Source organism: Papio anubis, chromosome 14, assembly GCF_008728515.1.
Source record: "Papio anubis isolate 15944 chromosome 14, Panubis1.0, whole genome shotgun sequence".
Lineage (NCBI taxonomy): Eukaryota > Metazoa > Chordata > Mammalia > Primates > Cercopithecidae > Papio > Papio anubis.
This window is the reverse complement of record NC_044989.1, coordinates 72,231,627-72,259,361: the sequence shown is the minus strand read 5'-3', so window position 1 is coordinate 72,259,361 and position 27,735 is coordinate 72,231,627. Positions and strand designations below refer to the sequence as shown.

The following is a 27,735-nucleotide window of genomic DNA, read 5'->3' as shown; positions in this document are numbered from 1 at the left end:
CAAGATGGCCGAATAGGAAAAGCTCCAGCCTCCAGCTCCCAGCGTGAGCGACACAGAAGATGGGTGATTTCTGCATTTCCAACTGAGGTACCAGGTTCATCTCACTGGGACATGTTGGACAGTGGGTGCAGGACAGTGGGTGCAGCCCACCGAGTGAGAGCTGAAGCAGGGCGAGGCATCGCCTCACCCAGGAAGTGCAAGAGGGAAGGGAATTCCCCTTCCTAGCCAAGGGAAACCATGACACACATCACGTGGAAAATCGGGTCACTCCCACCCTAATACTGTGCTTTACCAAGGGTCTTAGCAAATGGCACACCAGGAGATTATATCCCATGCCTGGTTCAGAGGGTCCCACGCCCACAGAGCCTCCCTCATTGCTAGCACAGCAATCTGAGATCTAACTGCAAGGTGGCAGCAAGGCTGGGGGAGGGGCGCTTGCCACTGCTGAGGCTTGAGTAGGTAAACAAAGTGGCTGGGAAGCATGAACTGGGTGGAGCCCACCACAGCTCAGGGAGGCCTGCCTGCCTCTGTAGACCCCAACTCTGGGGACAGGGCATAGCCAAACAAAAGGCAGCAGAAACCTCTGCAGATATAAATATCCCTGTCTGACAGCTTTGAAGAGAGCAGTGGTTCTCCCAGCATGGAGTTTGAGATTTGAGAACAGACAGACTGCCTGCTCAAGTGGGTCCCTGACCCCCGAGTAGCCTAACTGGGAGACACCCTCCACTAGGGGCAGACTGACACCTCACATCTCACATGGCCAGGTACCCCTCTGAGACGAAGCTTCCAGAGGAATGATCAGGCAGCAACAATTGCTGTTCAGCAATATTCACTCTTCTGCAGCCTCTGCTGCTGATACCCAGGCAAACAGGGTCTGGAGTGGACCTCAAGCAAACTCCAACAGACCTGCAGCCGAGGATCCTGACTGTTAGAAGGAAAACTAACAAACAGAAAGGACATCCACACCAAAACCCCATCTGTACATCACCACCATCAAAGACCAAAGGTAGATAAAACCTCAAGGATGGGGAAAAAGCAGTGCAGAAAAGCTGAAAATTCTAAAAATCAGAGCGCCTCTCCCCCACCAAAGGAACGCAGCTCCTCGCCAGCAATGGAACAAAGCTGGACAGAGAATGACTTTGACAAGTTGAGAGAAGAAGGCTTCAGACGATCAGACTTCTCCAAGCTAAAGGAGGAAGTTTGAACCCATTGCAAAGAAGCTAAAAACCTTGAAAAAAGATTTGGCAAATGGCTAACTAAAATAACCAATATAGAGAAGTCCTTAAAGGACCTGATAGAGCTGAAAACCATGACGTGAGAACTACATGACAAATGCACAAGCTTCAGTAACCGACTCAATCAACTGGAAGAAAGAGTATCAGTGATTGAAGATCAAATGAATGAAATGAAGCGAGAAGAGAAGCTTAGAGAAAAAAGAGTAAAAAGAAATGAACAAAGCCTCCAAAAAATATGGGACTATGTGAAAAGACCAAATCTATGTCTGATTGGTGTACCTGAAAGTGACAGGCAGAATAGAACCAAGTTGGAAAACACTCTGCAGGATATTACCCAGGAGAACTTCCCCAACCTAGCAAGGCAGGCCAACATTCAAATTCAGGAAATACAGAGAACACCGCAAAGATACTCCTCGAGAAGAGCAACTCCAAGACACATAATTGTCAGATTCACCAAAGTTGAAATGAAGGAAAAATTGTTAAGGGCAGCCAGAAAGAAAGGTCAGTTTACCCACAAAGGGAAGCCCATCAAACTAACAGCGGATCTCTTGGCAGAAACTCTATAAGCCAGAAGGGAGTGGGGGGTCAATATTCAACATTCTTAAAGAAAAGAATTTTCAACCCAGAATTTCATATCCAGCCAAACTAAGTTCCTAAGTGAAGGAGAAATAAAATCCTTTACAGACAAGCAAATGCTGAGAGATTTTGCCACCACCAGGTCTGCCCTACAAGAGCTCCTGAAGGAAGCACTAAACATGGAAAGGAACAACTGGTACCAGCCACTGCAAAAAATGCCAAAATGTAAAGACCATCAATGTTAGGAAGAAACTGCATCAACTAATGAGCAAAATAACCAGCTAACATCATAACAGGATCAAGTTCACACATAACAATATTAACCTTAAATGTAAATGGGCTAAATGCCCCAATTAAAAGACACAGACTGGCAAATTGGATAGAGTCAAGACCCATCAGTTTGCTGAATTCAGGAGACCCATCTCATGTGCAGAGACACACACAGGCTCAAAATAAAGGGATGGAGGAAGATCTACCAAGCAAATGGAAAACAAAAAAAGGCAGGGGTTGCAGTCCTAGTCTCTGATAAAACAGACTTTAAACCAACAAAGATCAAAAGAGATAAAGAAGGACATTACATAATGGTAAAGGGATCAATTCAACAAGAAGAGCTAACTATTCTAAATATATATGCACCCAATACAGGAGCACCCAGATTCATAAATCAAGTCCTTAGAGACCTACAAAGAGACTTAGACTCCCACACAATAATAATGGGAGACTTTAACACCCCACTGTCAACATCAGACAGATCAATGAGACAGAAAGTTAACAAGGATATCCAGGAATTGAACTCAACTTTGCACCAAACGGACCTAATAGACATCTACAGAACTCTCCACCCCAAATCAACAGAATATACATTCTTCTCAGCACCACATCACACTTATTCCAAAATTGACCACATAGTTGGAACTAAAGCACTCCTCAGCAAATGTAAAAGAATAGAAATTACAAAAAACTGTCTCTCAGACTGCAGTGCAATCAAACTAGAACTCAGGATTAAGAAACTCACTCAAAACCACTCAACTACATGGAAACTGAACAACCTTCTCCTGAATGACTACTGGGTACATAATGAAATGAAGGCAGAAATAAAGATGTTCTTTGAAACCAATGAAAACAAAGATACAACATACCAGAATCTCTGGGACACATTTAAAGCAGTGTGTAGAGGGAAATGTATAGCACTAAATGCCCACAAGAGAAAGCAGGAAAGATCTAAAATTGACACTCTAACATTATAATTAAAAGAACTAGAGAAGCAAGAACAAACACATTCAAAAGCTAGCAGAAGACAAGAAATAACTAAGATCAGAGCAGAACTGAAGGAGATAGAGACACAAAAAACCCTTCAAAAAAATCAATGAAGCCAGGAGCTGGTTTTTTGAAATGATCAACAAAATTGAGAGACCACTAGCAAGACTAATAAAGAAGAAGAGAGAGAAGAATCAAATAGATGCAATAAAAAATAATAAAGGGGATATCACCACCGACCCCACAGAAATACAAACTACCATCAGAGAATACTATAAACACCTCTATGCAAATAAACTAGAAAACCTAAAAGAAATGGATACATTCCTGGACACATACACTCTCCCAAGACTAAACCAGGAAGAAGTTGAATCTCTGAATAGACCAATAAGAGGCTCTGAAATTGAGGCAATAATTAATAGCCTACCAACCAACCAAAGTCCAGGACCAGACGGATTCACAGCTGAATTCTACCAGAGGTATAAAGAGGAGCTGGTACCATTCCTTCTGAAACTATTCCAATCAATAGAAAGGAGGGAATACTCCCTAACTCATTTTATGAAGCCAACATCATCCTGATACCAAAGCCTGGCAGAGACACAACGAAAAAAAGAGAATTTTAGACCAATATCCCTGATGAACATCAATGCAAAAATCCTCAATAAAATACTGGCAAACGGAATCTAGAAGCACATCAAAAAGCTTATCCACCATGATCAAGTGGGCTTCATCCTTGGCATGCAAGACTGGTTCAATATACACAAATCAATAAACGTAGTCCAGCATATAAACAGAACCAAAGACAAAAACCACATGATTACCTCAATAGATGCAGAAAAGGCCTTTGACAAAATTCAACAGCCCTTCATGCTAAAAACTCTCAATAAATTCTGTATTGATGGAATGTATCTCAAAATAATAAGAGTTATTTATGACAAACTCACAGCCAATATCATACTGAATGGGCAAAAACTGGAAGCATTCCCCTTGAAAACTGGCACAAGGCAGGGATGCCCTCTCTCACCACTCCTATTCAACATAGTGCTGGAAGTTCTGGCCACGGCAATCAGGCAAGAGAAAGAAATAAAGGGTATTCAATTAGGAAAAGAGGAAATCAAATTGTCCCTGTTTGCAGATGACATGATTGTCTATTTAGAAAACCCCATCGTCTCAGCCCAAAATCTCCTTAAGCTGATAAGCAACTTCAGCAAATCTCAGGATACAAAATCAACATGCAAAAATCACAAACATTTTAATATACCAATAACAGACAAACAGAGAGCCAAATCATGAGTGAACTCCCATTCATAATTGCTTCAAAGATAATAAAATACCTAGGAATCCAACTTACAAGGGATGTGAAGGACCTCTTTAAGGAGGACTACAAACCACTACTCAACAAAATAAAAGAGGACACAAACAAATGGAAAAACATTCCATGCTCATGGATAGGAAGAATAAATGTCATGAAAATGGCCATACTGCCCAAGGTAATTTATAGATTCAATGCCATCCCCATTAAGTTACCAATGACTTTCTTCACAGAATTGGAAAAAACTGCTTTAAAGTTCATATGGAGCCAAAAAAGAACCCACATTGCCAAGACAATCCTAAGCCAAAAGAACAAAGCTGGAGGCATCACGCTACCTGACTTCAAACTATACTACAAGGCTACAGTAACCAAAACAGCATGGTACTGGTACCAAAACAGAGATATAGACCAATGGAACGGAACAGAGCCCTCAGAAATTATACCACACATCTACAACCATCTGATCTTTGACAAACCTGACAAAAACAAGAAATGGGGAAAGGATTCCCTATTTAATAAATGGTGCTCGGAAAACTGGCTAGCCATAAGTAGAAAGCTGAAACTGGATCCCTTCCTTACTCCTTATACAAAAATTAATTCAAGATGGATTAGAGACTTAAATGTGAGACCTAAAACCATAAAATCCCTAGAAGAAAACCTAGGCAATTCCATTCAGGACATAGGCATGGGCAAGGACTTCATGTCTAAAATACCAAAAGCAATGACAACAAAAGCCAAAATTGACAAATGGGATCTAATTAAAACTAAAGAGCTTCTGCACAGCAAAAGAAACTACCATCAGAGTGAACAGGCAACCTACAGAATGGGAGAAAATTTTTGCAATCTACTCATCTGACAAAGGGCTAATATCCAGAACCTACAAAGAACTCAAACAAATTTACAAGAAAAAAAACAAACAACCCCATCAAAAACTGGGCAAATGATATGAACAGACACTTCTCAAAAGAAGACATTTATACAGCCAACAGACACATGAAAAAATGCTCATCATCACTTGCCATCAGAGAAATGCAAATCAAAATCACAATGAGATACCATCTCACACCAGTTAGAATGGCAATCGTTACAAAGTTAGGAAACAATAGGTGCTAGAGAGGATGTGAAGAAATAGGAACACTTTTACACTGTTAGTGGACTGTAAACTAGTTCAACCATTGTGGAAGACAGTGTGGTGATTCCTCATGGATCTAGAACTAGAAATACCATTTGACCCAGCCATCCCATTACTGGGTATATACCCAAAGGATTATAAATCATGCTGCTATAAAGACACATGTACACGTATGTTTATTGCAGCACTATTCACAATAGCAAAGACTTGGAACCAACCCAAATGTCCATCAAAGAGAGACTGGATTAATAAAATGTGGCCCATATACACCATGGAATACTATGCAGCCATAAAAAGTAATGAGTTCATGTCCTTTGTAGGGACATGGATGCAGCTGGAAACCATGATTCTCAACAAAATATCGCAAGAACAGAAAACGAAACACCGCATGTTCTCACTCATGGGTTGGAATTGAACAATGAGAACACTTGGACACAGGAAAGGGAACATCACACACTGGGGCCTGTTGCAGGGTCGGGGGATGGGGAGGGATAGCATTAGGAGATATACCTAATGTAAATGACGAGTTAATGGGTGCAGCACACCAACATGGCACATGTATACATATGTAACAAACCTGCACATTGTGCACATGTACCCTAGAACATAAAGTATAATAAAAAAATAAATAAATAAAAATAAATTTTCTTTTTCTCAGAAGTGTTTTGTAAGTTGCATGGTATAGATCATACAAATACATGTTTTAATTTTACTCCTAAATATACCATGTTTTTGATGCTATTGTAAATGGTGCTTTTTTAAAGTTTAATTTCCAGTGAAGTTCCATTGCTAGTATATAAAAGTACAATGTATATTTATTGACGTTTTATTCTGTAACTCTTCTAAATTCATGTATTTGTTCTAGTAGGAATTTTTTTGGTAGATTGATTCCCTGTGATTTGTGTACCTGATCATGTCATCTCTAAATGGAGTGTACTAATATTTATCCAACTTTATTCCTTTTGTTTCATTTTCTTGCCTTATTGTACTTGCTAGGATCTCCAGTAAAACATTGAATAGAAGAGGTCAGAGTGGACATCTTTGTCTTGCTTTCCACTTTAGGAGGAAAGCATTGTGTGTCATCATTGAGTATTGTATGAGGTATAAGTTTTTCAAGGATTTTTTAAAAACTGGTTAATATAGTTACCTTTTGTTCCTAGCTCATTGAAAATTTTTATCATGAAAGGAAGTTGCATTATGTCAAGTGCTTTTCTTGATTGATTGAAATTTTTATTGTATTTTTTTTTTTACCTTAGTGAAACATGTTGATTGATTATTGAATGTTAAGCCAACCTTACATTTCTGGGAAAAATAAACCTCCTTTGGTCAACCTTATATATATTGCTGGATTCAATCTACTAGTGTTTTGTTGAGGATTTTCATGTCCATGTTATGAGGGATATTTTCCTGTTATTTTCTCTTTTTGCAATGTCTGCATCTAGTTTGGTATTATGGTAATGCTGGACTCTTCCTCTATTTTATGAAAGAGTTTATATCTGATTAGTTATATTGGAAATATTATTTCTTAAATATTTGATAGAATTCATGAGTGAGCTATTTGAGCCTAGTGTTTTATTTGTGTGACTGTTTTTAATTTTAAAACTAATTTTAACAGATTGCTTACTTATAAAAATTATGCATTTCCTGTAAGTTGTCAAATTTATTGTCATAGCCAAATTCCTAATATTATTTTGTGACTCTTTAATGTATATAAGATCTGAATTAACTTCCCCTCTTTTATTCCTGCTGTTGGTCATTTGTGTCTTCCTCTAATTTGATAAATTTAGCTAGAGATTTCTAATTTGAAAAATTATTTTCAAAGAACCAACTTTTGCTTTTATTGATTTTCTCTCATGTTTTTGTTTCCTATGTATTTGATTACTGCTCTTACTAATAACACTTTTTTCTACTTCCTTAGGCTTAATTTTTTTCTTCTTTTTGTAATTTCTTAGACTGATTAGTTATGTTATTAATTTTGAATCTTTCTTCTTTTTTTATTTTTCTTTTTCCATGACACAGCCTCAGGAGATCCTGATGACATGTGCCACCCTTTCTTCTTTTTTAATATAAACAGTTTACAAGATAAATTTACCTCTAAGCACTGCCTTAACTAGAGACCATGAATCTGATAGACCTTTTTCATTTTCATTCTCTTCAAACTATTTTGTAATTTTATATGTAATTTCTTCTTTGCTCCATTGATTATTTATAAAGGCTTGTTTAATTTCCAAACACTTGGGTGTTTTCCAAATATCTTTCTTTTATTGATTTCTAGTTTAGTTCAATTATTTCCAGATAACATACTCTATAAGGTTCAATCCTTTTCTACTTTATTGAGATTTTTGAATAAGTGGTTAAGCATATGATCTGTCTGCTGTCATATGCCTTTGAGAAGATATATATTTTGTTTATGTACAGATGTTCTATAAATTTCAGTTAGGTCATTGTCTTAGTCATCTTGAGCTGCTATGACAGAATACCATAGACTCAGTGGCTTAAACAACAGACACATTCCTCACACTTCTCGAGGCTGAGAGGTTCAAGATCAAGGTACCAGCAGACTCAGTGCCTGGTAAGGGGCCATTTACTGGCTTTCAGACAGCCACCTTCTTGCTGTGCCCTCACATGGTGGAGAGAAAGTCTCTGGTCTCTTCCTCTTCTTATAAGAAACTTAATCCCATCATCTACTCTCAAGACCTCATCTAAACCTAATTACCCCAAAGGCCCCACCTCCGAACATCATAACATTTGGGGTAGGGTGACACAAACATTCAGTCCATAACAGTCGTGCTGCTTAATAGTGTTATTTGGGTTTTCAAAAGACTTGCTCATTTTCTGTCTACTGAAAGAATTACTGAGAAAGAAATGTTAAAAATTCTAATTACAGTTATGGATTTGTCAAACTTTTCTTTCAGTCTGTTGGCCTTTGTTTCGTCTGTTTCAAAGCTGTTTTATTGGGTACAGGCACATTTAGGATTGTTATATCTTTTTCACGAATTTACCCTTTCATCATTATGATATATTTTTTCTCACATATAATTTGTTCTTGAGTTAATCTTGATATTAAAATAGCCTCTCCAGCTTTCTTATGATTAATGTTTACATCACTTATCTTTCTCCATCTTTTTACTTTTCATCTATCTGTGAATTTATATTTAATAGTTTACAGCATGTAAACCATGTAGTTGGGATTTGCTTTTCTCCATAGACTGCCAACTCTGCCTTCTATTTGAAGCATTTAGACCAAGAGTCAGCAAACTACATCCTATGTACTAAACATTATATGTCTCTTAAACTAATCACAATCTGTCTTCAAATGGTATGATACTTTTTATGTATTATGTAAAACCTTATGATGTACTTCTAGTCCCTCATCTCTTGCGCTTTTTTTGTCATATATTTACCTCCCCATAGGTTTAAATCCTGTAATGCATTGCTATGTTTTTTTGCTTAAACAATTAATTGTATTTTAAAGAAATTTTTAAAATGAGAAAACGCATTTTATATTTATCCACATATTTACCCTTTCCAGTGTTCTGTACTCCTTGCTGTGATCCCAATTTTCCATCTGGTATAGTTTTTCTTCCACTTGAACTACTTCCTCTAACATTTCCTGTAGAGAAAGCCTATAGATCATGAATTATCTCCATTTTTGTCTGAAAATGATTTAACTGTACTTTAAAAAAATAAATATTAACTGGATTTAAAATTCTAGGTTGATACCTTGTTGCAGAGCTTTATTTTTTGTTGTTTTTGTTTTGTTTTGTTTTGTTTTGTTGAGACAGTGTCTCACTCTGTTGCACAGGCTGGAGTACGGTGGCACCATCTCAGTTCACTGCAACCTCTGCCTTGCAGGCTCAAAGGATCCTCCGACCTCAGCCTCCAGCTATTTTGTTGTTGTTGTTGTTGTTGTTATTGTTGTATTTTTTGCCATGTTGCCCAGGCTGGGCTTGAACTCCTGGGCTGAAGCAATCCACCTACCTCGGCCTCCCAAAATGCTGAGACTACAGACTTGAGCCACCGTGCTCAGCCATCGTTTCAGTGCTTTAAAGATTTCATTCCATTGTTTTCTGGCTTGCATAGTCTTTGATGAGAAGTCTTTGATAAGCTTATATTTGTCTGTATATAATGTTTCTTTTTCCTCTGGCTGCCTTTTAAGATTTTCTCTTTAAAAAATCATTAAGAAATCTGAAAACCCGTGAAAGGTCTTTTTAGAAATTTTTGTAATGGTGTGATTCTCTTTGTGTTACTCCTTCTTGCGGTTTGTTGACCTTTCTGGCTCTGTGGGTTTATAATTTTCATCAAATTTAAATTTTTTTCAGTTTCTTCGAGTACTTTTACGCACCTCTCCTTTTTCCTTTCGACACTCCAATAACAAATGGGTACGTATTATACCCTTGATCCCTTGATATTGTCTCACACATCACTGAGACTCTGCTAATTTTTTCCCAGTTTTCTCTCTGTGCTTCATTTGTATAGTTTCCATTGTTATGCCTTCAAGTTCACTAATTTTCTTCTACTGTTTCTAATACTCTATTAATTCACCCAGTATAATTTCCATTTCAGATGTATGTTTGTGTATGTGTGTGTGTGTATATATATATCTTTATATATCTTCCATTGTCTCCACTCACTATTTTCATATCTCTTGTTTAAATTTTTGAATATATTCAGAATAGCTATTTAAGCAACCTTTGACAAGTCCATCATCAATAACTTCTGGGTCTTTAAACCTATGTCACCATTGAGTGATTTTTTTTCTGGTTATACATTACATTTTCTGCTTCTTTTCATGTCTGAAAATTTTTAACTGGAGGCTGGGCAATGTACCAATGCTGATACATTGTTGAGAGTCTGAATTTTGTTGTCTTCCTTTAAACAGCATTGAACTTTGTTATAGTAGGTAGTTAAGGTACTAGTGGTTCAGTTTTATCTTTTCACAGACTATTTTTAAACATTTTTCTGGTAGGCCTTTAGGGCTAATTTAGTCCTACTACTAAGATGTGATTCTTTTAGGATCTCTACTGAATGCTTTGAATGTTCAATAAGGAATCTCCCATCCCTGTTTGATCTCTTAGAATTTTTTAGCTTGTGGCTCCCTGATTATTCTTTTCCCAATCTCATGAAGTTTCCTTCTATAACCACCTTAGTATTTCATCAAAGTCTGAAGGGGACCTTTATGCATATCTTGCAAGCTCTTCTGCTACATGGCTTACTACACCTAGTAATTATTTCCTAAACTTTGTGAGACTGCCATTCACATATTGGAATCCCTTCCCTGTTCGATGGTCTGGAGATGCTTACAGGCCCAGTGCACTCATAGAGATCTCATCATTTGTTTTTCTTTCTTCAGGAATCATAATGCTCAGCTGCCTATTGTCCAATATCTAAAAATAGTCATTTTATTTATTTCAACTTCTAATTGTTTAAGGTTGGAGGGAAAATCCTATTTCTGTTAATTCATCATCACTAGAAGTAGAAGAGTAGATGCTCTTTTCATTCTTGACTTGGATAACAACAAAAATATAGACTCAAATTAATTGCAGAAATTAGTTTTGCTGACTTTACTGATATTTACTGTAAATATTACCAAAATACATAAGTTATGACAAAATAACTACTGTTAACATTTTGGCATGTATCCTCACAACTTTTGTCAAGATTTGGGGACATTAATAGATGTGAATTTTACAAATTTAATTTTGTGATGGCCATGAAAACCTTGGGAATTAAGCAGAATTCAAATAAGTAGTATAGATATTGGAATAGAGTTAGTAATGTCATCATTACTTACAGATAATACGATTACCTATTTAGAAAGCCCAAGAAAACAAGCTAAAAATGACTAGAAATAGAAAGATTGTTCAAAAATAAGATTTTTGTATGCCAATAGTAACTAAAAATTAATGGGAAAATGATTTAATACAATAGTAACAAATATATGCAATGTCATACATATTTAGGTTTATAGAAATAGACAGGAATGCATTATATGAATAAAATTACAAAGCTCATTTAAATGATAAAATTTTAAAATATAACTAATGAGACTATTATGTTCTCATTTGGGAACATTTAACACTGGAAGTTTCCCATTTCCCACAAATTAGACTATAAATTTTTTGTAATCTTCATAGAAATCCATATGGATTTTTTTTAGAATTAGGCAAATTGATTCTACAAATCACTGAAAGAATAAATTTTGAGAAGATTTAGGGAATTTTTGAAAAAGGAGAGTAATGAAATGGGAGTTTTCCTACCAAATATTAAAATGTATAATAAAGTTGCAATAATCACAATCATATGGAATTAGGACAGGAATAGACAAAACACATCAGTTGAAACCAAAGACAAAGCCCAGAAAAAGTCCAGAAATATTCAAGAATGTATTGTAAGATCAAAGTGGCATTTCAGTGGGGAAATGATAAATTTATTCAGTAAATACACTTGAATTTACTGTTTAATATATGTGGGACTGGAGTATATGTGAGGAGTTAAAATATGATTACATCAGAATAAATCCAGGTAGATGTAAATATGAAGCTAATCAAGGAGGTGAGAAACAGGTACTCATACATTTTTCATAAAGAGAAAATTCTGTGTAACTCTTTGGATGGCAATTTGGCAATATCTAGTAAAACAAAAGGATGCTCATACACTTTGGCCCTACCATTTCTTTTCTGTTAATTCATCTGGCAAGTCATGTAGATATACTGGCCCATGTGCACAAATAAATATCTTTGGACAAGAATATTAATGGCAGTGTTATTTATGACATTATAACAAGATACTAGCATGGAAATCTTCTTGGCTCAGGACACCAGAGTGAATGTGTCATAGACTCCCTCTGTTACTGTAGATGGACAAAGGAATTTGGCCTAGAATCTGTGCAATGATTCTTGGGCTACTCAGCCAGATCAAGGATGAAAACAAGGTCAGAGACCGCAAGGGTGGGAGACTTGGGGAAGGAATTCTTTAGAGCTATTGTTTTTATGGGGTCTTCACTCTACATTTGGGGGAGCGGTGTGGGAGCCTACCATGACAACTAGGAACGGGGGTTGTACAGCATCTCTTGGATAAGTTCAAGAGGAACTTCTAGCAGTGAGAGACACGAAGAAAAATGCCCACGCTGGACTTGAAGGTGCTAAACTGGCCTGGGGCCAGGGATTGACTCTTCTATGAAATCCAGAAGACAGAGAAGGGCTGCCTCTTACTTTTAGTGGCAGAGCCCTGCAATCACTGCTTTGTTGGGACCAGGGACACTTAGGTCAAGGGACATACAAGTGTTTTCAAGACCAGATATGGGCCATGTGCCCAAGGGAGGACCAGCCTGAGGTTTCCCTGGGTCTGGTTCAATAAGACCAAGAAGAATTTGGTGGAGCAAGGTTGGAGATAGCTCCACATGCCCATGCCAAGGAGGAGTCCCAAAAGACCATCAGGAACAGGTCAGAAGAACTGTAGGGAAGAGCTGCCTCCAAAACCCCCAAAAAGTTCCATAAGAGAAAGAGGCAGCATGAGCCATCCATCAGAAGCAGAGAACTCAAAATCATTCAGCCAAATGACAACCACCATTTCATCCCTTCACATTTCCTTGCTCACTCCGCACCAGCCCCACCTTGACCCTCACAGGGTAATGAAACAGTAACTAGTGGGGGGCATGATGCAGAGAAGAGAGGCAGGTAGACAAGGCCCTTTCCCCAGTGCAGGCTTCCTGCCAGAGGGGAAAAGATGTAACAGTAGGTCAAGTTCAGTGTTTTATTACATAGGAATAGATCTAATTTCTGAAATGATGCTGTGTTTTTTACTAAAAGTGAAAAATCATGAGAAAAGCCAATATTTTCAAACAAAGGCAGGAAGTGTTATCCTAAAGAAATACTTGTAAAGCAATGATAGAAGAAAAAGTTGTCTTTTGATGTCATGAGTCATGCTTGTTCCACATACCAGTTATAGCAGTAAAACACTGGATAAATTTAAAGGCCCACTACAAAGGACTGGATAAATCCACTGCTGTGTCCATATAACAAAATATGATTCTGTTCTTCAAAATAATAAGGAAGACCTTTATGCATCACCGATGAGAAATGATCTCCAAATAAAGTGTTCAGTGGAGACAAAAGCAAAGCGTAAACTACTTTATATAGTACATCATTCTATGTGGAAAAAAACAGGTGGGGGAAATGTAAAGTATACACCTGGTTTATATATACAGTATCTCTGAAAATTACCTAAGAAACTGGTCATCCAATTTGCCTCTGAAGAAGATAAATTGGAGACTGGAGAGCAGGCATGAGAGGGACATCTCTTTTCTACTATGTGCACTTGTTACATATTAAAATAAATTGTAAATTGAATTATGAAAGTATTGAAAAACAAACAGGTGAATTTTACAGATTGAAATAAAACCTGGACAGCTTCACAGTTCCGTCTTAACATGGAAGGAGAGTCAAAACAGTCCATACAGAATAACAGTCAAACCGTCATACAGAAAAACATAGCTGAAAGACCTTTAAATCTTTTCTCTCTCTAGTAGACGCCAATGGGTTGTAGTGATAGTATACACATGTATAAGAGAAGAACATTCTTAATGAACAACAAAACATTTTAAAAACTTCCCCCCATCTCTGTGATTCTCTGTATCCTCCATATGCATAGCAGCTGGTAGCTACAAAATTCTGTCCTTATTCCACCCTTAAACTTCCAATAAAAACTTCTTCTGAAACTAAGAATTCATGGCTCAACTCTCTTCTTCTTCCCTCTCCTGTAGATAGACTTTTTTCTTTTACTGGAATTATTTATCTTTCTATGTAAAAGTCTCCCTACCTCTTTTCTAGCTCTTTCTGATTCTGCAGCTCTTTCTACCAATTCTTTGTAAACATGATAAAGAATCAGGAATCTAAGTAAACAGATACAGAATAGTCTTTGGCATGGAGAAGGATGGAAAAAGCTATCAACTATTTATACATTGTCCCTCTGACATTTATGCAATCTTGGGTGGGGCAAACCTTTCCAAACACAAAACTAAATATAAATGGGAAAATGTTATATTTGACTACATTTTAAAAAACAACTTTGGAAAAAAAAACCTGTACAGGAAATTTTTGATCATGCATCAAGACACCATAAAGGTCTGATTCATATAATGTGGTATTGGTGGAGGAACTGGCAAGGAGAGCAGTTGGACAGGACAGAGATCACAGAAACAGAGTCACTCAGATACAGAAAGTTGATATGCCAGAAAAGGCAGCAACTAACCAATGGCAAAGGACGAACTATTTAATAAATGGTTCTGGGAGAGCAGATTATCCATCTGGAAAGAATAAAATTAAATCCCTATGTCACACTATATACAAGATTAATTCTAAGTATATTAAAAATCTAAATACGAAAAGCAAAAGTTTTTAATTTTTAAAAGAAAGTATAGGAGACTATCTTTGTGATCTCTGGGTAAGGAAAGATGTATTTAAAACAAACACACATAGCCCAAACTCTGAAAAAGACTGATAAGTGAGATTACATTTAAGTTTGAGACAGACACCATGCAAATTTATTAAGCCAACCACAGGCAGTAGAACAATCTGCAACATGTATAGTTATAAAGGAATACTGCAATTCAATGAGAAGGAAAAACAGAATTGGCAAACCATGTGAGGATCTGGCTTAGAGGGAACCCTGATGGCCAATGAGTGCATGAAAAGAGAACCAGTCACTTGCAATGAGGGAAATGTAAAAATAAAACAATGAGATACCCCTTTTCACCCATAACATTGTCAAAATGTAAAGTCTGATAATACTAGAAATTGGAGTGAAAAGGACAGTATTCGTAAGAGAGTAAAATGTTATCACTGCTTGTGGGAACTATTTGGTCCTATCTAGGAACTCTGAAAATGTGTACACAGTTATGTAGACAGTTCACATATTGGCATATGCTTGGAGAAACTCTTGCATAAATAAAGAGTCATGTACAATAATGTTCATTGCAATGTTGTTCTTCTAATAAAAATTTAGAAAAAACCCTATGTGCCTAACACAAGAAAATGGATAAATTGTGGTACGCTTATAAAATAGAGTATAATGCCTCCATTAAAATGAGTGAATTAAAGCTGATATTTCAATATGAATACATTTCTAAAACATAATGTTGAAAGCAAATTACAGTATGATTCCATTTATGTAATGTTTCAAAACATGAAACACACAAAACAGTATCATATACATCATTTATGGATACACATATATATTGTATTGCTATTAAAACATGCATGGGAATGACAGACAAAAATATTAGGATAGTGATTAGATTTGGAGGGGAGTAACAGAAATACAATTATGAGGAGGAACACAGAGTATATCAATTGTAATGGAAGTGTTTTGCTGCTTTTTTTAAAAGGTTTTTTTTCTGAGATGAATTGACAAGTTGTTGATATTTCATAAGACCATGTGATAGAATATACAGATATTTACTATGTGATTTTATATGGCTTCCTATTATGTCATAATGTAAACTATGAAAAATATTTGCCATATGTCTAACAAAAGAGGTGAATATTGTTTATATGCATGGAATGCTGAAAATTTAATAACAAAATTACATAATCACCTCTTTTAAAATATAAATCTAGACAACTATGTAAGTCTGTCTCAAAAGAAGGATACAATTTCCAACTATATTCAGTCTGCCTATTAATCAAAGAAACTCACATTGATGTAAGATGCCTCTTTTTTTTTTAGATTGGCAAAGATGAAAAAGAATGATAAAATCAGTTAGTGAGAGTGAAGACGAGGCAAGCTCCAACAAAACAAACAAAATTACAAATCCCCTTATAACTATTGGTAGGACAATATAGTGTAAATCAAATATTTTTTAGAACATGTATATCATTTGACTCACCAATTCCATTTCTAGGAATTTATCCTAAGTGGGACAGGGGAAGGACACAGTGATTAGACTATTCTAAAAAGGAAGTGTATTGTAAGTCTATTTAGAATATTAAAAATCGGACACAACTTCAATGTCCTAAAATAGAAGCTTGATTGAATAAATTACAATTCAAAGACATAACAGCAATATAAAAGTATGGTATAGATATATTTATGTTCCTGAAAATACTTTCATGATGTAGAAAGTTTAAAATCCATGTTACAAATAATGTCTATTTTTACACCTATAAATTCAAATGTTAAAAAATATACACATATAAATTTGCACAGAAAATAGTCTATAACAAAGAAAATACAAATGTTAAGATAGATGGTTGCATTTCAAATCAGTTTAATTAAAAAAAATTTAAACTATGTACATATCTTACTTGTGTGCAAGAAGGAAACAAAACTAGCACAAGGCAAATATGTGTTCTTCCTCTTGAGGGTCATGCTTCCCTCTTTGTTGGTCTAAATATTGAAGTGGAAGAGAAAAATGTCATTATTTGCAGATTATATTATTGCTTACCTAAGAAAACCAAAGCAAATCAATTAGAAAAGTATTAGAAACAGAAGGGACAGTGGCTTATTAACAAAAATAGATACATAGATCTCAAATCTTTCCTATACCCTAAAAATAACAAACTACGAGGCATAGTGAAGAAAAATGTATCACCAATAGCAACAAAAGCCATAACATATCTTTCAATAAGCTTAATAAGCACAATGAGATCCATGTAAACACACGTTCACACACCCTACACACACATAACCCCTCATATAGGATCACATACATGCTTCCCCATGTATACCCTTCCATACACACAACCAAACCAGAAAGAACTTTAACAAAACATTTCAAACAAAACTTTAATAAGTAGACATATGTCCTTTGATGGGAAGTTAGTTTTAATATTATAAAGATATTTTGGAAGAACTGACATCAATAAATGTAACAGATTTTGACTTCCAAATCAAAATCTCACTGCAGTTTTGGGAGGTGGACCATTTGCCAAATTGACTCTATAATTATCCTAAAAGAATAAACGCATGACAATATTGAAAGAGAAGAAAAATGGCTTGTACTTTTAAATATTAGAATCTACCTCAAAAATACAACAATAAAACGTTGGCTGGAGTCTACAGCAGAATAAAAAACTCAGAAACCAACTCAATTATACAGTAGAATTTAGTACATATGTAAAGGTGTTATTTAAAATCAGTAGAAAATTTATTTTTAAAAAACTGCTGCTAGGACAATTGATGAAACACTGAAAAAAAGTGAAATTAGATCCCAACCTCACAAGATATGTTTTAAAACCTCCAATTATATTTGAAATCATAAATTACCTAGAACAAAATTTAGGTATTTATCTCATCTCAGGATTGGAAGGCCTTTCTAAATACTCCCACAGGGCAGAATCCATAAAGAAAGAGATTGCTAGATTTAACACTAGAAAAATACGTTAGCACATTAACCCAACCACCATTTTTACAGGTGTGTTACCTGGGAAGCTGACTCTGAGGTGGAAATCAGAGGGTAGCAGGTTGATCAGAGGGTGCTCTTGGGAACATCACATGTGAAAAGGAAGGAAGGAAGGAAGGGGGGGGGAGGGAGGGGGGGGGGGAAGAAGGAAGGAAGAGAGGGAGGAAGGGAGGAGGGAGGAAGGAAGAAAGGAAGGAAGGAAGGAGGGAGGGAAGGAGGAAAGGAAAGGAGAGGAGAAGGGAAAGGAAGGGGAGGGGAGGGGAGGGTAAGGGAAGGGAAGGGAAGGGAAGGGAAGGGAAAGGGCACTGGGAAGTTGAGCTGTGTTGCATCTCAATGAAGGATTCAGCTGACCCCACAGGGAGCTCTGAAGCTAGTATGGCTCTTCAGAGTTGTCCTGAGTTGGGGGAAGGGCCCTGGCCTTTACATTCTTGGGTGACTATAAATTGGATATATGGTTCCTCTAGGAATGCAGGGTTGTGGTGGTTTAAAAATATGTCCACAAATTGGGAAGCACTAATTCCTCTCCCTTTGCAGGAGGACTGGACTTCTTTGTGAGTCACCTCTAACAAATAGCATGTGGCAGAAGTGATGGCATGTGACTTCCAAGGCTGGGTCATAAAAGGCATAGCAGCTTCTTCCTGGACTTCCCTCTTGAAGGAAGAAAAGCTGCCATGTTGTGGGGACACACAAGTAGCCCTCCATAGCCTTCCTTGGGGTGAAAAACCAAGGCCTCATGCCTACAGCTATTGGAGTGAGCACCTTTAAAAGCCAATCCTCCAGCCCTAGTCAAACCTTCAGATGACAGTGGCCCTGGCTAACTCTTGACTATTACCTCATAAGAGACCAGAACCATCCAGTTAAGCTGTTCCCATGTTCCCAACCCACAGACTTCAAGAAACAAATGTTTTAGGCTTCTGCTCGGGAGTAATTTGTTACATTGGATGGCTATTACATGTGTGATCTGGGCAAGTTGGCTGACCACTGAGAATTTTTGTGAGCAGCATTCTCTGCAACTGGGTGAGCAAGCTCTGCAGTCCCAGAGGGAGATCTGGGAGGCACATCACAGTGTCCACCACAACCATAGAGAAAATGCATAACCTAATGATAAACTGGGCTCGAAATTATTTGCATAATCCAAATATCAACTCCTGGTTCTCCTAGGCATCTTGATGGTTTGGGTTTCTCAGTTAAGGGAGCAAGAGAAACCCAAGGATAACTGGCTCTGATGTCCCCCAGCTCCATGGCTTGATGTCACTTCATGTCATCTGGGGTGCAGAAGTCAGACCAAAAGAATCACATTTGCACCAAGCCTCCAGTGGGCTTCTCTGAAGGTTTGAGGGTACTGGGGAAGGGTCATATTCTGGAACTTACTCATGTTTTTCTTTCACTCTTACCTCTTCGTCTCTCATTTCCATCTCTCCTCCTCACCCTGCCTCCCAGAAATCCATCACCTCCAAATTCTTCCCTATTATGCAGAGCAGTTCAGTTCTTTCCTGCTTTGTCTCATAAGCAAAACTACCCCAATCTTTGAAGCTCAGCAAAACTTAGAACCTGCAGTTAACAGTCCCCACCGACCCCAGAGGGCAGTTGATTCTTAGTGCATTTGTAACAAATGACAAACAAAGCAATATATTCCATTTTAGAGTAATAGTTCTCACTTGAACATTTATTATGTGTTCAACACTATTCTAAACATTACGATTTTCTCACTTAATCCTCTCAACAACGACATGAAGAAAGTACTATTATTATCCCCATTTCAAATGCGAGGAAACTGCGGCACAGAGAGGTTAAGTAACTCACCCGAAGTTACATAGCGAATGAATAGTGGAGACAGATTTTCAACCCAAACTGAGTAGCTGCAGAGCATAGTCTCTTAACCACTGTGCAATATAATCTCCTAAATGTATTTACTGCTAGGGAATTATACCTGAGCAGCAAGAATGAGAATCTTGCATAAAGGACAAGACAGTGAAACAGGCAATAATAGTGAAAGCAGTTGTGGAGGTGGAGAGAGAGAGAGAGAGAGAGAGAGAATGCAAATGCAAGAGAACTTACATCAATTAATAAGAAAAGATGAAACACTTCAGTAGAAAAATAAGCGGTGGGTCTGCACAGTACTTAGGTGGTTGGAGGTCAGCTGCCCGGGCAGGAAAGGCTGACATTGGGGGCTGGTGCCAAGCAAAGGGTGGTCGGGGGCTGCAGGATACCCTGCCGAGGTCCCAGTGCCCAGGACCACTCTTGGCCATGCTCCTCTTCCCAAGCCTGGTTCGTTTTCACTCTAACCCTAATGACTGAAAGAGAAAAATGGTATCCGAACACAGAATTTCGGGTTGACCTAGATATTTGAAACATTTCGTTCCAGCCTTTGCGGGAGTCCACTTGTCTTAGTCCACTCTCATACTGCTACAAATACATATCCGAGACTGGCTAATTTATAAAAGGAAGAGGTTTAATTGACTCACAGTTCCACATGACTGGGGAGGCCTCAGGAAACATACAATCACGGCGGAAGGGAAAGCAGACAACTCTTACACAGCGGCAAGAGGGAAGAGAAATGTGAGCACGGGAAAAACTACCACTTTTAAAACCGTCAGATCTCGTGAGAACTCACTCACTATCACGAGAATAGCATGGGGGAAACTGCTCCCGTGATCCAATCAGCTCGCACCAGGTTCCTCCCTTGACACCTGGGGATGATGGATTGAGATGAGATTTGGGCGGGGACATAGAGCCAAACCATATCAACACTCTTTCCTCTCTGCCCTTTCCTTCTCTGTGTCGTCTTCATTTCCTTACTCCTCCAATGGTCCATCCATCAGCCTGCCACGGTGTCTGAAACACCTCTGTTGGCGCTTTTTCCCCCAGAGCTGTGGAGCCCCTGTCCCCGTGCCTGGATGCATCTGCTTCTCTCTTCATCAAGTCAGGTTCTGCCAGGTCCCCAGATCCAGCCCAAGTCCTGCCTCATCAATGAAGCCACTTCGAATGCTCCCCTCAGCTCCCTTGAACAAGGATTCAACTCACTGTCCCATGTAGTGCTGGGTGGTTTAATCAGTGCTGCCTGACTATGCTGAGTGGTTTCATGTGTGTACAGCCGCAGAGCAGGTGAACTTCCTAAAGAGCACGGCCTCATCTCTTCCCTCTGTTCCCTTACTCTGCAGCTGAACACAGGGCTCCAAGACAAGAGATGTGACCTGGGGTGAGGGTGCAGGTCCTATTCTAAATCTACCCACTCAGAATCATGGGACATGGGGCCAGAGAATCCAGTCTGACACCAGCCCCTCGGGTAATGGCTGAGCCTGATTAGGGTTTAGAACCACTGTAATGTATCCCACTCCTTACTTACCACACGCATCTTGAGCCAGGCGGTTTGATAGAACCTTTATTCCTTGGTGTCCTGAGTAGGGTGAGGAGGAGGGACTCAGGAGGGCCACGGAAAGAGCGAAGAGATAAAGAGAGGAAGATAAAAGCTGCCCCTGAGAAACGCGCCCTAGGCCAGGGGCGTGCAGGGGTTTCAGCGGGGTGAGGCCAGGGGTGTGCAGGAGTTTCAGCGGGGTGGACGCTCAGTGAGGTTGCGGGAAGCCTGCAGCCCTTCGCTTCTGCCCTGGAGGTGAGGAAAAGCTTTCTGGCCCCAGTGGAGTCCTTTGGGCAGCCTCTAGCTGACCAGGGCAGGCCACTGACAAGGAGGAGTCACCTGGGGGAGAGGGGTTCAGGAGAGAGTGAACAAAAGAAACTGAGCCAGGTCCCTGGCTACTGAGTCAGAGCCAGATCTGTGAGGATGGAGACAGTGTTCTCCACCTTTCTGGGGAATTGGACCTGAGGAAGTAGAATCAGATATAAGGGAACATTTTCTGGATGTAAAATAAGTAATGGTCAAAGAAAGCTGCGCTAGCTTCAAGAAGAGATGGACCAGCTCCCATTGGTCCTGCATGGATTGCAGTTTTGCTCACAGGACACACGGAGCTGAGGAGGGAGCCTCTCCAAGCTCCTCCAAGCACAAAGGCTCTAGGGTTCCTATCTGGGTGAGTAGAGGAAAGACCAGCTGCAGGCTCCAGGTATGTTTGCAGATCAGCTGGGTTTCCTACGCCCCTGCCCCTGCCCCTGCCCCTGAGTGCTGGGTTTGGGAAGACTCTGAGGCTGACACATGGTTCTGAATGTGTGCTCTGGTGGGGCTCAGCAGGCAGCTGCTTTTCGCATGCTGCAGGCAAGATGAGAGGCAATGGGGAGGCCCAGGTGTGGGAACCACCTGAGAACAGCATAGTGCAGGGAGGGCATCTGCTCCCACCCCTCCTGCTGCCCTCAGCCTGGCCTCTGGCCTAGTCAAATGTGCTTATTTAGGGGGCTAGTTTAGAACAGTTGCAGGCAGAATTGAGAAAAGGAAGGCATTGTGGGTTGGTGCAATCAGGGAAGGCTTTCTGGAGGAGAAGACCAAACTGGGCCTTGAGGTTCTAGCCAGGTTTGATGTGTGGATAGAACTACTCACATTTTGTTGTTTGTCAGGTTCCTAAAAAGCAAGCCTTAGAAAAGCCACTCTACACTGTGTCACTATATCCTTATTCCCATGGGCTTTTCTGCATCACACAGAAGTCCCGACAGTTTTTGGGTGGAAGGGAAACTGGAGTAGGTTTTGCTTCTGATTAGTCCCCAGGCCTGGTTTTAGGGCTGTGGAGGTGGAGACCTAGGGCAGAACTGCCTGGGTTTTCCAGGGCAGGAACTGCGTGGTGCAGAGCTGAGGGGACAGGAGAGCAACTTGACGTTTCCAGAACAGATTATGGCTTCCTTCCTCCCAGCAGGCAGGTAGTGGGTGCTTAGCTTGTTCCTGGGTAGGGACCATGGCAACAGACCCAGTGTTTCCCACATGCTGCATGGCCAGGGCCTGGGCCTGCCCTTGGCGGTGCCTGGTGCTCACCGCTGCCTGCAGCAGGCTGTGAGGAAGGTTCTGAGCCCCCTCCCTGTGATGGGCCGGCACGGAGGATGCTGGGCTGGCAGGCGGGGAGACCACCTCTGTCCCTAGCACACCCTGCAGCCAGCACATCTGCCTTCCTCCCGAAGAGACTCCTGAAGGGAGTGGCTTAATGAGGAACTTGCCAAGCATGTCTCAGGAGACCCCAGATCACCCATGGTGGAACTATAGCCACATCTTGACCCTGAATTCAGACTGACGCTAACCGACCTCACATTGACCACAACCCTGCTTCAGGCTGATGACTGGGGGCCTGGCTTAGCATAACAGGCACTAGAACCACACATTCCTTACTATGTGCCAGGAACTAGTGTGAGCACTTTGCGCATATCAACTTATCTAAATCCACACAGCAACTCAGCAAAGCAAGTCCTACTCTCACCCAAGGCCTGGTGAAGTAAAAAATGTACCCCAAATTACACAGTGAGCAGGTGGTGGAGCAGGGCTGGCGCTCAGGTGGCCTGGCACTGGAGGCTGCTCCTTAATCATCACAGCATACCCTCTCCATCCTGTCCCTGCTGCTGGGGAGGAAGGGCAGAGCTCGTGCTGGCTGACAGATGGTCGGGGGCCTCATCTTCCTGGCTAGATGAGAACACATTCACACTTGTCACCCAAAAGGTGACAGAAAAGGGGCAGAGCAAAACTGGAAATCATCTGGCCCCCAAGCCTTGTTGCTGGGCCTCACAAGAGCCCACACTATCCAGGGAAGGTTTGAAGACAGCAGCTGCTGGCAATTAATTCTAGACCCCTGGATATGTGCCAGCTTCCTGCTCGACCCAAGCCTTGCCCTCCTCCAACCATCCATCCATCCATCCATCCATCCATCCATCCATCCATCCATCCGTTAATCATTACTGTGTGCCCAGCTCTGTGCTAGGAATGGGGGCGGCACAGTGACAGATAATGCTTCCTATGTGTCCTAACAGTCTGATGGGGTGACAATTAAATCCATGTATGTATATATGTATCTATCTGTCTGTCTATCTATCTATCTATCATCTATCTATCTATCTATCTGGACCAGGGGAGAGGAGAGTTGACTGGGGAAGCCTTCCTGGTACCTTAGAAGGAGCTGGGAAGAGGTGTCACCTTAGCTCAGTGTTGAAGGAGACAGGGGAGTTAGCCAGGTGGGAGGCTGGGTTCCTGAGCAGTGCAGGAGGAGGCTGTTGGAACAGAGACTCTGGGCTGAGGCAGCAGGGCAGGGCTGTTCAAGAGTCGCCGTTTGGAGTGCAGGGTATGAGGGGCTTGGCAAGGGGAACTGCAGAGTTAGGTGTAGCTAAACCCTTAGGAGGCCCTTGGAAAACAGTCTGGAACTTGCTCCCCCAGGCTGAGACAACTGGCCCTCCCCAGGGTTGTTAGAGAAGGTCCCAGGTGGGCCTCCAGGGAGTATCCTTGGGTCCTCTCTCATGAGGCAGGAGCTCTCTCAGCCACACCCTGGGTTCTGTGAATGGCCAGGTCTGCTGAGGGGCCTATGGGTCGCACCTCATGAGTCCACCCCATGAGTCACTCAGGTGCTCAAGGCCAGTTTTCCTGGGAGACAGGAGGTCATCCGTGAGCCCTGGGGGTGCTGAGCATTTGGGCAAAAATGTTCTAGGCTGCTGGAGGACCAACCTGTCTGGTTGAAAAAGGGCCTGTCAGCTAAACTGCAGGCTGCATATGGATTGGTTGCTGGCTGAGCCCTTAGGCTTCTCTCCAAATTTACTGACTCCATGCCCCACAGCAGTAGCCCAGTGCCCTACAGCTGGAGTGAGGTGGCCGGCCATCTACAGAGGAGCCAGGGGCAGCTCTTCTGCTGTGAGGAAGTGTCCACTGCTGTGGACTGTTGTCCATAAGAATAGCTAAGGGACTAGAAGAGACAAAAAATAGCAACCCCTATCAGCGCCACTGACTCTCTTCGGGAAAGACCTCAGACATTGAACAAATCAGTCTTTATAAAAATTAACATTTTTGGCAGGAGATTCTGTTGATACTTCCTTGAAACTGCAGAGGAAAAGGATTTTGAGGAGCAAAGAGAAAAGGAGGAGAGAGGAAGGAAGAGGGAAAGCAGTGGGGCCTTCCTGGGAACCAGACAGCCTAACTTTTGTAGGTCCCACCCCAGAGTATATAAAAGAATTAAAATGCACCCACATCCCACATTAAATAGAATTATTTTGCTATAAAATACTTGGAAAGAATTTTTATAATTTTGCTTTTGAAATTATTTGGCTGAAGTTTACTCGCTTAGTTTACGATTGGCTCCGACTTCCCAGCCATCATCAGACCCAGACATCTGTACAAGGCGAGAAAATCGAAGGTACAAATTGTTTTCAAATGGAAAGAAATTTTCATGAGATGAAATTGAACAATTAATAAAATTTGAATGCATTTGTTAAATATTTATTATCTCCAATTTTGCTCTTTTGTATTTTGGAGCAAATTCATCTTTCCCAGGTTGTAACATTTTGTTGGGTAAAATGCTCATGGGTGCGAATTGCTGTGAAGGGCTTGCAGTGGAGCCGTCCTGAGGAGGGGTGAGAGGAGATGGAGCTTGCATGCGAGGGGCTCATCTCACCTGCAGGCAGGGCCACTCTCTTCTGGACAGTTCTTCCAGCTGCCCTGTCCGGAGCCCACTGGCTGGACCAGGCAACTGCTGGGGTTGGGGGAAGGGGCTACTCAGCAGCTGCCTGCCTAGGCACCTGGAAGGGGCACCTTGGAAAATGTGGGTCCACGTGGGTCAACCTGTCACACTCAGTTATGGACCTGGGATTCTGAGAACCTCATCCCAGGGCCTTCTGAGGCCACCTGGGGTCGAGCCACTCGGAGCCTGCACTTTGTAACTTGGACCCCTTGTAACTCGCCCTGGGGAGACAGAGGGGGAAACAGAAAGCCACTTGATGGGCTCCTGCTTTCAGTCACCGCGGAGGTTTTATGATCTGAGAGGTGAACAGGGGAGCAGTCGCAGGCCATTTAATCTTCATATTCACATACTGAATGAAAACGCAGACAAACCATTTTGTGTTTGGATTTTTTATTTTTTTTAAACAAAAAAGAAATAAAACTCAGAGCTCACTTCAGGTAGTGCTGCTGGGGTTTTGCAGCCTTCCAGGTGGAGCTGGAGTAGCCCCCGGTCTCCTGACAGCTTCCTGAAGAAACCTCGCAGCTCTGCCTCTGTGACCCCATCACAGACAGAAGCCCCTGGGAGCCTGTCTCTGGGGCCCAGAACTGAGGCTTGGAAGCCATGCTGTCCATCTGCAGGGTGCAGGCTGCCGTCCCGGACAGCCACCCACCCACCACAGGATGGCTGGGCCTCCTTCCCTGGTGGAACACAGCTAAGGAAGTCACATTGGCAAATGAGGTGTTGTGATTAATGGGGTCTCTTCTGCACATCAGGATGATGTATGGGCTGTGGGGAGGGGGCCTGACCACAGGACGAGGGGCCGTGCTGGGACCACACCCAGCAGAGCCCCGTCATGCTGGGACTTCATGCTAACACATGGTAGAGATGTATTACATATTGAATGAATGGTCTGTTGATGAAAACTTCAATATAAAGTCAGCACTGAGCTGGAGAGGTGAGTGGTGGGCTGGATGTTGTCAACTGTTTTCTGAGGCACTGGAATATGTGGAGCGAGCCCTTGACTTTGTAGTTCATTGCACTCTTCCATTCCTCCAAGCTCCCACCACAGGTGCCCTTCCTCCCCACTGCTGCCCATATTGGTCTGTGTTTAGTTAAGGTCCTGGCATAAATTAACCCCTGAATTTCAGTGCCTCATTCAACTGTGGTTTGTCTGTCACTTATATGGCCATCCCAGGTGGGGGTTATTGGCTGACCGAGGACTTTCCTCCATGTGGTGACTCAGGGATCCTGGCTTCTTCCCTCTTGCCACTCTATTGTCCCGCAGGGTCTCAGAGGTCTCTGCATTATCCAGTGGATGGGCAGGGTGTGGAGAAGGCACATTCTTTTTCATAATCCCTTAGCTTGGGAGAGACTCCATATACCATTGTTGAGAATTAGTCACATGGCACATTATATGTCTGTATGAAAGAGGGGCTGCTAGGACTGCACCTCCCTGGACAGTTGATTCCCTGATCTACAGAGCGGGACCATGGAGAGTGAGTCATTTCACCATGCATTCTTCAGAGACCTTCATCATTGCCATCCTTCTCTTCAGTAGCCAAATAGCTAACACACAGATGGTCATATGTGCCAGTCACTGCTCTCGGCGCTATGCATATTTTAAGTTATGTAATTCTCACAGCACCTCTATGGGTAGATACTACACTATTTCATTGGTTCTAAGATGCACTTTGTTTTTTTCACTTTAGCCTCTCTGAAATCAGGGCATAGTCAATGGCATCTTGTAACTGCTGTCAGCCAGGCAGCAGTCATGGTGGCTTTGTGGAAAACCAGAGTTCCTGACACTTTTTGGAAAGATGAAGAAAGCTCTAGCATCTACACATGTGGAAACTGAAGCCCAGAGAGGTTAAGTAACTTGTCCCAAATCACATAACCAGTGAGTGGTGGATCCGAGATTTGAAGCCTGGCATTCTCCACTTCTCTGCTTCCAACAGATTGCAAGACCTGCTCTGGGAAAACAGCCATGTTTACCAACTTTTCTCTCCCAGGCCCCTCCTTGGGGGCTGAGAACTCCTGGCCCGCTTGTGGAAGGTGAAGGGGAAGTATGTCTCCAAGTCCAAGATCAAGGCCCCGAAGTGTCGGAAGCCAGTTCCTGGCCAGAGTGGTGGGACTGTAGTTACAAGGACATCTGCTAAAGCCAGGGTGACTGCTACATTCTTGCCAGGCTGATAATTTAATCTTTCAAAAAGCAACAAGTGGAACTGGCAGGATACACTGAACTTTGATCAACTAAGAGGGGC

At 41.1% G+C, this 27,735-nt stretch overlaps 1 long non-coding RNA gene across 1 annotated transcript in view; it reads right to left on the bottom strand.

The window, feature by feature from the left end:
* The window catches only part of LOC116270298, a 64,830-nt gene that overhangs the window by 32,271 nt on the left and 4,824 nt on the right, over positions 1 to 27,735 (bottom strand). The window lies entirely within an intron of this gene.